We start from the raw sequence: 10450 nt of genomic DNA, 5'->3' as shown, positions 1-10450 counted from the left end.
AGCAGTTTGAAACTACCAGCGGTTCTGTGGGAAAAAGATGAGGTGGTCTGCTCCCGTAAGGATTTACAGCCTTGGAAACCCTGTATAGGGTCGCTATGAGTCGGAACCGACTCCACGGCACATAACAACAACAACAACAACAATGGCTGAATAGTATTTCATGTGTATGGATTTTGTTTATTCATTCATCCGTTTTTTGGGGTTTTTTTTTTTGAGGGGTGGAGGACTTATTCTCACTCCCGGTGCTTTTCAGGGCTTTAGGGGACAAGGCTCCTGGTTCCTTATTCTCTCAACCACCCCCTCTACTCTCCACTCTCATTCTTTGTGCCTCTTCTTTTTCTTCTTCTTCTTTGCTGCCTTGCTGTCTTTTGATGTGTGTCTTGCCCTCTTGCCTGTATCACTCTCAGAGTCTGAGCTGTCAGAGTCAGATGACTTCCTCTCCCTGTGCTTCTTTTACTTCTTTCTTTTGCTAGAAGTCTTTGTGGGGTCAGGTTTCTCAAATTCTGCTGACTTTACCTCTTCCTTTTCCTTTTCCTCTTCAGGTATCAGAGAGTATTTGGTTCCACCTGGCTGCATGAAACAATCCTTTGCAAAGTGGCCTTTACAGCCACACTTCTTGCACATAGTGTTTAGGACCGCCTCCAGGATGATCTTCTACCCAGTGTAATCCTGGAAGGAGCGTCTCCACCTCTCTTCTTGCTCAATGATAACATTGTTGGGATCCAGGTCTTTTCCAGTCCCTTGGTTGACAACTTTCATAGAAAGGGATACTTTTATCCTACCATTTTTCATCTCTCGGCCAATAAGTTTCACCCATACTTTGTCTCCGACATCTACTATCTCAGAGGGCTTATCTGCTCGACACGATGACATGTGAGTTCGATGGACAAGACCTTGCCTTGGAAAACGGTATAGAGAGCGGGCAAGTTTTCCATGGTCTCAGGTCTTCCTGAATTCATACTTAATATCTATGGCTCCTCCATTTCTCTTTAGCTAAACTACTTCAAGTATCCAGGTCTTAGCTCCAGATTGCCCAGCCGCGAGACACTTAAGAGAAATCATTCATCCGTTTTTGACCCTTTGTATGATTTCCAGTTTGGAGCTATTATGAATAATGTAGATGTGATCAGTGGCTGTGATATGTCTTCATTAATGTAGGGTAGATTCTTAAGAGTGGTATCGCTGAGTTGTATATATGTTTATGTGTAACTTTATGAGAAACTGTCAACCAGTTTTCCCAATGGTTTCATTTTACAGTCTCAAGAGGAATCATGCGCAACACCTATCTTTAATTATTATTAGTAGTAGTAAATAAAGAACAAAAAAATTCTGTGTTGGTAGAAATTTAGCCAGAATGTTCCTTGGAAGCCAGACTGTGTCTTTCATACTTAGGACATATTATCAGGAGGGACCAGTCCCTAGAGAAGGACATCAAGTTTGGTAAAATGGAGGGTCAGTGAAAAAGAAGAAGACCCCCAATGAGATAAATTGGCACAGTGGCAGCAGCAATGGACTCAAGTGTAGCACAATTGTGGGGTTGGTGCAGGATCAGGCAGTGTTTCATTCTGTTGTGCAGAGGGTATGAGTTGGTATTGACTCAATGGCACCTAACAATAACAACAACAAAAGCCATTGTACTAGGTATTTAGTGAAATGTGTCGTTGCACAATTTTTATTGGTTGCTTGTTTTGTTACTGAGTTGTAAGAATTCTTTAAACACTCTATATGCAAATCTTTTAACAGGTATTTTATTGTTGTTGTTAGGTGCCATCGAGTAGGTTCTGACTCATAGCAACCCTGTATAGGGTTTCCAAGGAGGGGTTGGTAGGTTTGAACTGCCAACGTTGTGGTTAGTAGTCCAGTGCTTGTCCTACAGTGTCACACGAGAACTCGAGATATTTGATTAGCAAATATTTTTTTCCCAATCTGTGGTTTGTAGTTTTATTTTCTTAATTATGCTATTGGAAACACAAAATCTTTAATATTGATAAAATGCCATGTATGATTTTTTAAAAATGTTTTATTGTGAATTATATGATAGTTTACATGAGAGAACTTTAGTTTTACATTCATTCCATCGAATATCATTTCATTGCCATGGTTCCAATCCCCTCAGTGCATCATCAACCGACCAAAGGGTATATCCTAGAAACCCGCTTCCTGCTCTCCCCGCTCCCCCCAGTCTTCCGCCCACAGTCCCTCTCCCTCTCTGGATCCAAAGTCCCCAGCCGCTTCATCACTCCACATCATTGTCTCTGTCTCTATCTCAGGCATCTCTGCTTCTCTGGTTAGGGTCCCTCTCTTGGCTCTTCTCCATTGATGGTCCTAGAGACCTCGGCTCCTAGACTGGAGAATTAATCACTCCCTTCCTTGCTACAAAACGTCTACCTTTGCATTTCCAACCCTCATAATCAGTCCTGATAAACATTATTCACTACAGTATCACGAGTTACCCATCTGTATTTCATTTCATCAGCTCCGCCTAGACAGATTGGATAGTACTCACTGGAGATTCTGTCTTCCTCCATGCCCCCTAGCCCTAGGTTCCCTCTTGAAAGCTTGTAAGCCAGTCACTTCTTGCCTTTGTAGTCCCACCTTCCCCATTTGGGTATCCAATGTCCAAGTTGCCCATCTCTGTCTACTCTGTGTGTGAGGGGTGGGAATGTTTTTTGCTGTAAGGATTTGTTCCTTTTTTTGAGTCACTGCATCCGTAGGTATAGGTCAAGTTCATCAGATTGTATCAGCTCACTCTTTTTTTTTTTCCTCTTCTTTCTTCTCCTGGTTGAGCTCTGATCATCCAGTCCAGGTCATGTGGGTACCATCAGCCGGTAGCTCCACTCTCCACTCAAGTCCTCCGTGGCCACGCCACTGACTCTGGGCCCAAGAGTCCCCAGGTCTCCTCACACTGCTTACCAACCAGGTCCCCAACTGAGTCCACAGAAGCCCACTGAACATTGTAAGGCTTAGCTTGCCGCTTCATTGCTGCTTTGACCCCACTTCCCCCTATCGGTGATGCGTGTGATCACCAACCAGAGCGTGTATTTACGTTTAGTCTTAGTCTTGGAAGGGGGTTTGTGTTGAGAGGACCCGACCACTTGCCTTGATGTTTCCTAGGGAAGTGATTTGTTTGTTCTTGGAGTAACAGTCCATCTGTCTCTATTGTTTTATATTTTTCCTGTAGGTCTTTCTTTCAAGAAGTATCTTTTGTTCTTCTATCCACTCCAGGCTGGTCTGCTTGCCCTTTCAAGTGGAGATTTCTCATCTCTGGAGATCTGGATGTGGTTCAGGTTTATATCTATAGTTTTAGGTATTGCAAAGGCTCCACAGGAAGCCTTGTTCACTGGGTACGCTGTAGCCCCATTTTAGGTATTCCAATCAGTTATAGGCATAAGAAGGACTTACAAGCTTTCTATGTTGATGTTTCTGACTTTTCCTTTCTCTCCCCCTCTGGTGTCTACTATATATTATAATGCAAGGAAAACCAAGATTCATAAAACAAGTCAAGTATCTTAACACGATTCTCTCCCCACCCCCCATTCCAACCATGACTCAATCCCTGTATCTCAGAGCCCTGCAGTTTCAAGGCTGTGCATATATCGTCCTTTATCTCTTTCTCATTTGGCCCATTCAAACGTGCCCAGTTGTTCTCCCATCTGCCCCGTTTCTCCTCTTCCCTCTCCCTCCCTGTATATTGCTCCCCTCCCAGCACCCAAGCTCTCCTGTGTCCAATCCCCGCCCTGTGCTCCACCCTTCCCCCTTCCCCCCACCCATCACCAACTTCCCAGCAACCAACAAAGACTTCCCCCTACCCTCCTTTAGTATAATTTCTTTTTCTTAGTCTTTTAGAGTAGTGGTCCTATGCAGTATTTCTCTTTTTGTGACTGACTAATTTCACTCAGCATAATATCCTCAAGGTTCATCCATGTTATGCGGTGGCTTGCCGCTTCCTTGTTATTCTTCAATGTAGTATAATATTCCATTGTGTGTATGTACCACAATTTATATATCCATTCTTCAGTTGATGGGGACTTTGGCTGTCTCCATCTTTTTGCTATTGTAAATAGTGCTGCTATAAACATTGGTGTGCCTATATCTTCTCGTGTTGTGGCCCATTTTTCTTGTGGGTAAATGCCAAGTAGAGGAATTGCTGGATCATAAAGTATTTCTATTTTCAACCTTCTGAGGAAACACCGTATTTTTTTCCAGAGAGGTTGGACCATTTTGCAGTCCCACCAGCAATGCAGGAGTGTCCCAGCATTTATTGTCTTCTCCATTTTTCATCTTTGCTGTTATTGTTGGTGTGAGATGGTATCTCATTGTCGTTTTGATTTGCATCTCTCTAATGGTTAGTGATCGTGAGCATTTTTTCATATGTTTGTTGGCTGCCCGGATCTCTTCCTTAGTGAAGTGTCTGTTCATATCCTGTGCATGTATGATTTTTTAAAAGTGATTATGTTTCTGGTTTTATATCAAGAATTTTTTCCTACAATTTTTCAAAAGTTTTATGATTTTAATTCTAATATTCAGGTCTATGTTGAATTTTGAGTTAATTTGTATTTATTGTTTAAGGTAAAGGTCTTGTAGTTCCAGCCCATTTGTTAAAAGGATTGTTCTTTCCTCAACTTGAATTATCTTGGCATCTTTATTGAAAATAAATTGACTATAAATGTACAAGATTATTTATTGCTGATTCTTAAATCTGTCCAATGCCTTTCCTATGTGAGTACCACATTGAATTTATTATTGTGACTTTATTCTAAGTTTTGAAATCTGTAGTGTAAGTTCTCCATCTTTGATCTTATTTTAAAATTTATGTTATTGTTCTTCAAAGCGCTGTTGAGCTACTTCCAACTTACAGAAACCCTGCATTGGGTTTCCTAGGTGCAGCTGGTGGGATTGAACTTCCGACCTCGCTGTTAGAAGTCCAGTGCTTTTCCTGCATTGCCACAGAGAGAAAGAGAAAGATTTATATCAAGGATGCGGCTTGACACAGTTGTAGAGATGTGCAAGTTCCACGTCTGTGAGTCAGATGTTGACTTAAGGTTTCTCCTGACTCATGTAGCTGCAGGGGCCAATGAACCCAAGACCAGCAAGTCAGATGGCAGCCTTCTGACTGCAGAGGGGAATGAATCCAAATCAGCCATTAAGATGGCAGGGTGCTGATATCTCCTAGGATCTGTTGCAACACAGCAGGCCACTGACTTGAATCCAAAGAACTAAGGTCAAATGAGGAGCCAGATGCATCATCCAGACCTCATAAAAAGCAAGCAAACATTTCCCAAGTGGCCAACATATTGGCAGCAGGCCACACCCATGAAGGAACTTAGCAGATCCCCTCATGGAAGTGAGTGAATTATAGTAGATTTCATCATGGGTAGTTGTTACTGTTAGGTGCCGTCGAGTCCTTTCTGGCTCATAACAACCCTATGCAAAACATAATAAAATGCTACTTAGTCCTCGACTCGACAGCACTTAACAACAACAACAACAACTTAGTCCTGTGCCATTCTCATAATAATTGTTACACAAGCCCGTTGTGCAAATCCATCTCACTAGAGGTCTTCGTCTTCCTCTTTTTCACTGACTCTCCATTTTACAAAGTATGATGTCCTTCTCCTATAACATGCCTGAAGTCTGACAGACAAAGTCTCATCATTCCGGCTCTAAGGAATATTCTGGTGTACTTCTTCTAACACAGATTTGTTTATTCTTCTGGAATTCCACGGTACTTTTAATATTTACTTTGAACAACATTACTCTAATCCATCAATTCTTCCATGGTCTACCTTATTCATTGTCATACTTATATGTGCATATGAGGAAATTGAAAATACCATACTAGAGCTTGGGTCAGGTGCACCTTAGTCTTCAAAATGATATCTTTGCTCTTGAACATTTTAAAGATGTCCTGTGCCAGATTTGCCTAATGAAATGTGCCATTTGATTTCTCACCTGTTGCTTCTATGTGTGTTAATTATGGATGCAAACAAAATGAGTCTTTATAAACTTTGCCATGATGTTATTTATTGCTCCAGTTGTGAGGATTTTTGTTTTCTTTACATTGAGGTGCAACCCATAATGAAGTCTATAGTCTTTGATGTGCATTAGTAAGTATTTTAAATACTCTTCCCTTACAGCAAGCAAAATTGTATCATCTGCATATTGCAGGTTGTTAATGTTTCTTCCTTAAATCCTGATGCCACAATTTTCTTCAGATAATCCACTTCTCAGATTATTTGCTCAGTAAACAGATTGAATAAGTACAAATAAAGAATACACCCCTGGGGCATACCTCTTCTGATTTTAAAACATTCAATATATCCCCTTACTCTGCTCAAATGATTGTCTCTTGGGGGATAACAACGACTTAATTGCTAAAAATGGAGTGGCACTGTGGATTAATGTGCCAGACTACAAAGCCGTTTGAACTGCAAGGTCGGTGGTTCAAGCTCACCAGCTGCTCCTTGGAAACCCTATACAGGGTCTCTGTGGGTCAGAATCGACTTGAAGGCACTTAACAACAACAACAATTTCTAAAGCACTGAAAATCCTGGCCCAGTTAAACTGACATAAAACCTTAACTACCACATAGGATATCTCTGCATTTATATCTTTTAGTGTGTATATTTTAGACACACAAGTCTTGTACGTAGTTTGGTAATTATTTTCCTACTTTATTATTTGATGCCACTGTGACCAAATTTTTTTAAATTTCATGTTCAGATTGCTTTTTGCTATAATGTAATTTTTGTTGGTTTGTGCCATCTAATTGATTCCAACTCATAACAATCCTATATGATAGAATATAACTGAGTTTTCTACATTATACTCCACATAAGAACAGATTGCCAACTTTTTCTCCTGTGGAGTTGCTGGTAATTTCGAACTGCCAACTTTTAGAGAGAAGCTGAGTCCTTAACCAGAACACTACTATGAATCCTTTGCTGTTGAATAAAATTGGTTTTGTGTATTATATCCTGTGACCATGCTAAACTCAATTTTAATAGAGTTTCTGTAATGTGTTGGAAATTTTTTTACATACAAGATCCTATCATCTGCTAATTAGGATTGTTTCAAATTTTTCTTTCTAACGTGGATAACTTTTCTGTATTTCTTGCTTACCCTTTCTCTTCCTTTTTTCACCTATACTATATGAATCGGGCTACGAGCCGCAAGGTCAGCAATTAGAAACTACCAGCTGTTCCGTGGGAGAAAGATGAGGCTTTCTGCTCCCTTAAAGATATACAGCCTCAGAAACCCTGTACAGGGTCGCTATGAGTCAGAAGCGACTCCACAGCACATAACAGCAACAACATACTGGTTTGAATCCTCCACAGAATGCTGAAGAGGGGTGACAAGATCAGACAACCTTGTCTTGGTCTTAATCTTAGGTGGAAAGCATTCTCATTAAGTTTTTCATCATTAAGTATGTTACATATGAGGGCTTTTGTTTGTTTGTTTGTTTGCTTGTAGATGACGTTTATTAGAATGAGGACATTTCTTTATATTCTTAGCTTGATTGCAGTGTAAAAAACAAACAACATAATTGGGTAACAGACTTTTGCTAAAAGCTTTATTTCCATCTATTGAAATGATCAAACACTTTTTGTTCCTTGTGAATATGGTGTATTACATTAGCTGATTTTGAATGTTAAACAAGCCGCATTCCTGGACAAAAATCCTATCTGGTCACTTGTTGTTCAGTCAGTTTTAGAAATTTGTCCATTTCACTTAAGTTGTCCAATGGGTTCACATAAAGTTGTTTATAATGTTCTCTTATAATTCTTTTAATTTATAAATGATTGGTTTATGTTTCCTTATTTATTCCTGAATATGATAATATGCATCCTCACTCTTTTTTCTAGGTCAGTCTTCTGGAAAGTTTATCAATCTTGATCTTCCCAATGGGCCGATATTTAGATTCATTGATTTTTTTCTCAATTACTTTATCCTATATTTCGTTGATTTCAACAATAATCTTAATTAATTCTTATTATTTCTTCTGCTTGCTTTGGGTTGAGGTTTTATTTTTCTTAAATTTTAATTTTAGATTACTGATAGATGATCTTTCTTTTTTGATATGTTGTTGTTTTTAAGTGCCTTTGAGTTGGTTACAACTCATAGCAACCCTGTATAGGGTTTCCAGTGACTGACTGGCGGATTTGAACTGCCAACCTTGCAGTTTGTAGTTCAGTGCTTATCCTACAGTACTACACCAGGTCTCCTCTCTTTTAATATGTTATTGTTAAGTGCCTTCCAGTTGGTTCCATCTTATAGCGACCCTGTATAGGATTTTCAAGGAGCAGCTGGTAAGCTTGAACTGCTGACCTTGCATTCCAGCACATTAACCCACAGTGCCACACCAGGACTCACTTTTTTTTTTTTATAGGCATTTATATTTGTTCCTAGGTTTGCTATTATAAAGTACCAAAAATTGGATGGGTTATAATAAATTTATTGTCTCACAGTTCTAAAAGTTAAAAGTATGAATTCAATGTGTCATTAGCGCCACCTTCTTTTTGAATGCGCTAGGGAAGATCCTTTCTTGTCTCTCCCAGTTTTTGGTAAGAAATGATTTGTGGCAGCATATTTCATAGTTCTAAGGAGCTCTGGTAGCGTAGTGGTTACGAATCAGGCTGCGAACCTTAAGGTCAGCAGTTCTAAATTACCAGCCGCTCTGCAGGAGAAAGATGAGGCTTTCTACTCCCGTAAGGATTTACACCCTCGGAAACCCTGTTACAGGGTCGCTATGGGTCGGAACCGACTCGATGGCACTTAACAACAACAACAACATTTCATAGTTCTGCTTCTTTTGTTATATGCCATCCTTCTCTGTGCTTTTCTCTGTGTCTCTATGTCTCTTTATATAAGATCACTAGCCATAATTAGAGTTCACCAGTTCATAATATCCCAGTGTCCAAATAAGCTTATTGTCACTGAGAGAATTAGGACTTGAACATTCAACTGATAACAGCATTTACAGCTACACATTTTCCTCTTTCTGTAAGAGATTTCTTCTCTTAAATTCAGTTTTGTATAGGTATGACAGTCTTGTGGTATTTCTTAGTGCCAAGAGTCCAGTTGATTATAGTTATAGTCTTTTCTATCTCACAATAACTTTACTATTTCTTCTGATCCCATGTATCTTGTACACGCTGTACCATGCCTTAATATGAATGAAGAGTTTCATAGATCACGTAACATCTAGACAACAAAGTTCCTGAATTAGTTAGAAAGCATAGAGTGGGTAATGGAAGTTAAGAGAGTATGACCAAAAATGAACCAAGAAAATAGGTGTCAGAAATCCTTGTTTCAGTATCTTCTGTATTTTATTGTCTCACACAAGGCACTGAGAGCCTTAATTTTGAAGATTTTGGTTTTACTTGTTATACCATAAGGGATGGATAGATGTTGGCTAGAGCATTTCCATGCAAGGTAAAATCCATGGGGCAGCATCATCTGGTAACTTGTTAAAAATGCAGAATCTCAGGCCTCACTACAGACATACTGAATCAGAATCTACATTCTAACTAGATTCCCAAGTGATTCATATGCACAGTAATTTGGGGAGTCACTGGATTAGACGCTCCTAAGGTAACTTCAAGCTTTAAAATTTATACCATCATAAAATGTGGAGTAATCCATGACATTAGAAACATTACAGAAAAACTGTAATTAGAAACATAAAATATCACATGCACTTGAAAGATGCATCTCAAGAGGAAGAAATGGAATCCAAGCAGATATAACATTCCTATAACATACCTATTATCTTCTAAAGGAGCTCTGGTAGCATAGTGGTTACAAATCGGGCTGCAGACTGCAAGGTCAGCAGTTTGAAACTACCAGCTGTTCCATGGGCGAAAGACGAAGCTTTCTGCTCCCGTAAAGATTTACAGCCTCAGAAAACCTGTGCAGCATCACTAGGGGTCAGAACCGACTTGACAGCACTTAACAATAACATTAATTTTTAGAATTTGTGGATAATTCAAATGGTATATTGAACAAACAGGACTCATAGAGTGCTTTTTATAAAACAACTTTATTTTCTCATTGTCTTATTTCTTTCCTCACTGGGCCTTCCATGGCTCTGAACACAAATTAGGTCAGTTCCATGACTTTCCTGTCAGGAACTTTCTGGTGTCTTTAGGTCATGGAGTCTCAGTTTAGGATGTGTAATGCTCAGGCCTTCAATCAAGAGTATGGTTTCTCAAATGTAAATTGTTACAATTTGATGGACTTGAACTTTACTTATGGATATTTTGCCCTTTCAATGTATTGTCCATTTCTGATATTCTATTATTAATCGTTTGGACCTCTTTCTGTAGGTTTTGAATTGTTTTCAATGCTCTATCTATCTTACTTGATTGTTCCTGTAGCACTTTCCTGACTTCTTCCTTATTTTTCTCAACTGCATTGCATAGTGTTTTCATACCTTTTATAATCATTT

The 10450-nt window shown here is 39.3% G+C and overlaps 1 pseudogene; it reads right to left on the bottom strand.

The window, feature by feature from the left end:
- Positions 1–315: 315 nt before the first annotated feature.
- LOC102821511 overlaps positions 316–10450 on the bottom strand; it is a 13670-nt pseudogene continuing 3535 nt past the window's right edge.

This window comes from Chrysochloris asiatica, unplaced genomic scaffold (genome assembly GCF_000296735.1).
Source record: "Chrysochloris asiatica unplaced genomic scaffold, ChrAsi1.0 scaffold00031, whole genome shotgun sequence".
Classification (NCBI taxonomy): domain Eukaryota; kingdom Metazoa; phylum Chordata; class Mammalia; order Afrosoricida; family Chrysochloridae; genus Chrysochloris; species Chrysochloris asiatica.
This window is presented reverse-complemented; position numbering and strand designations above follow the sequence as displayed.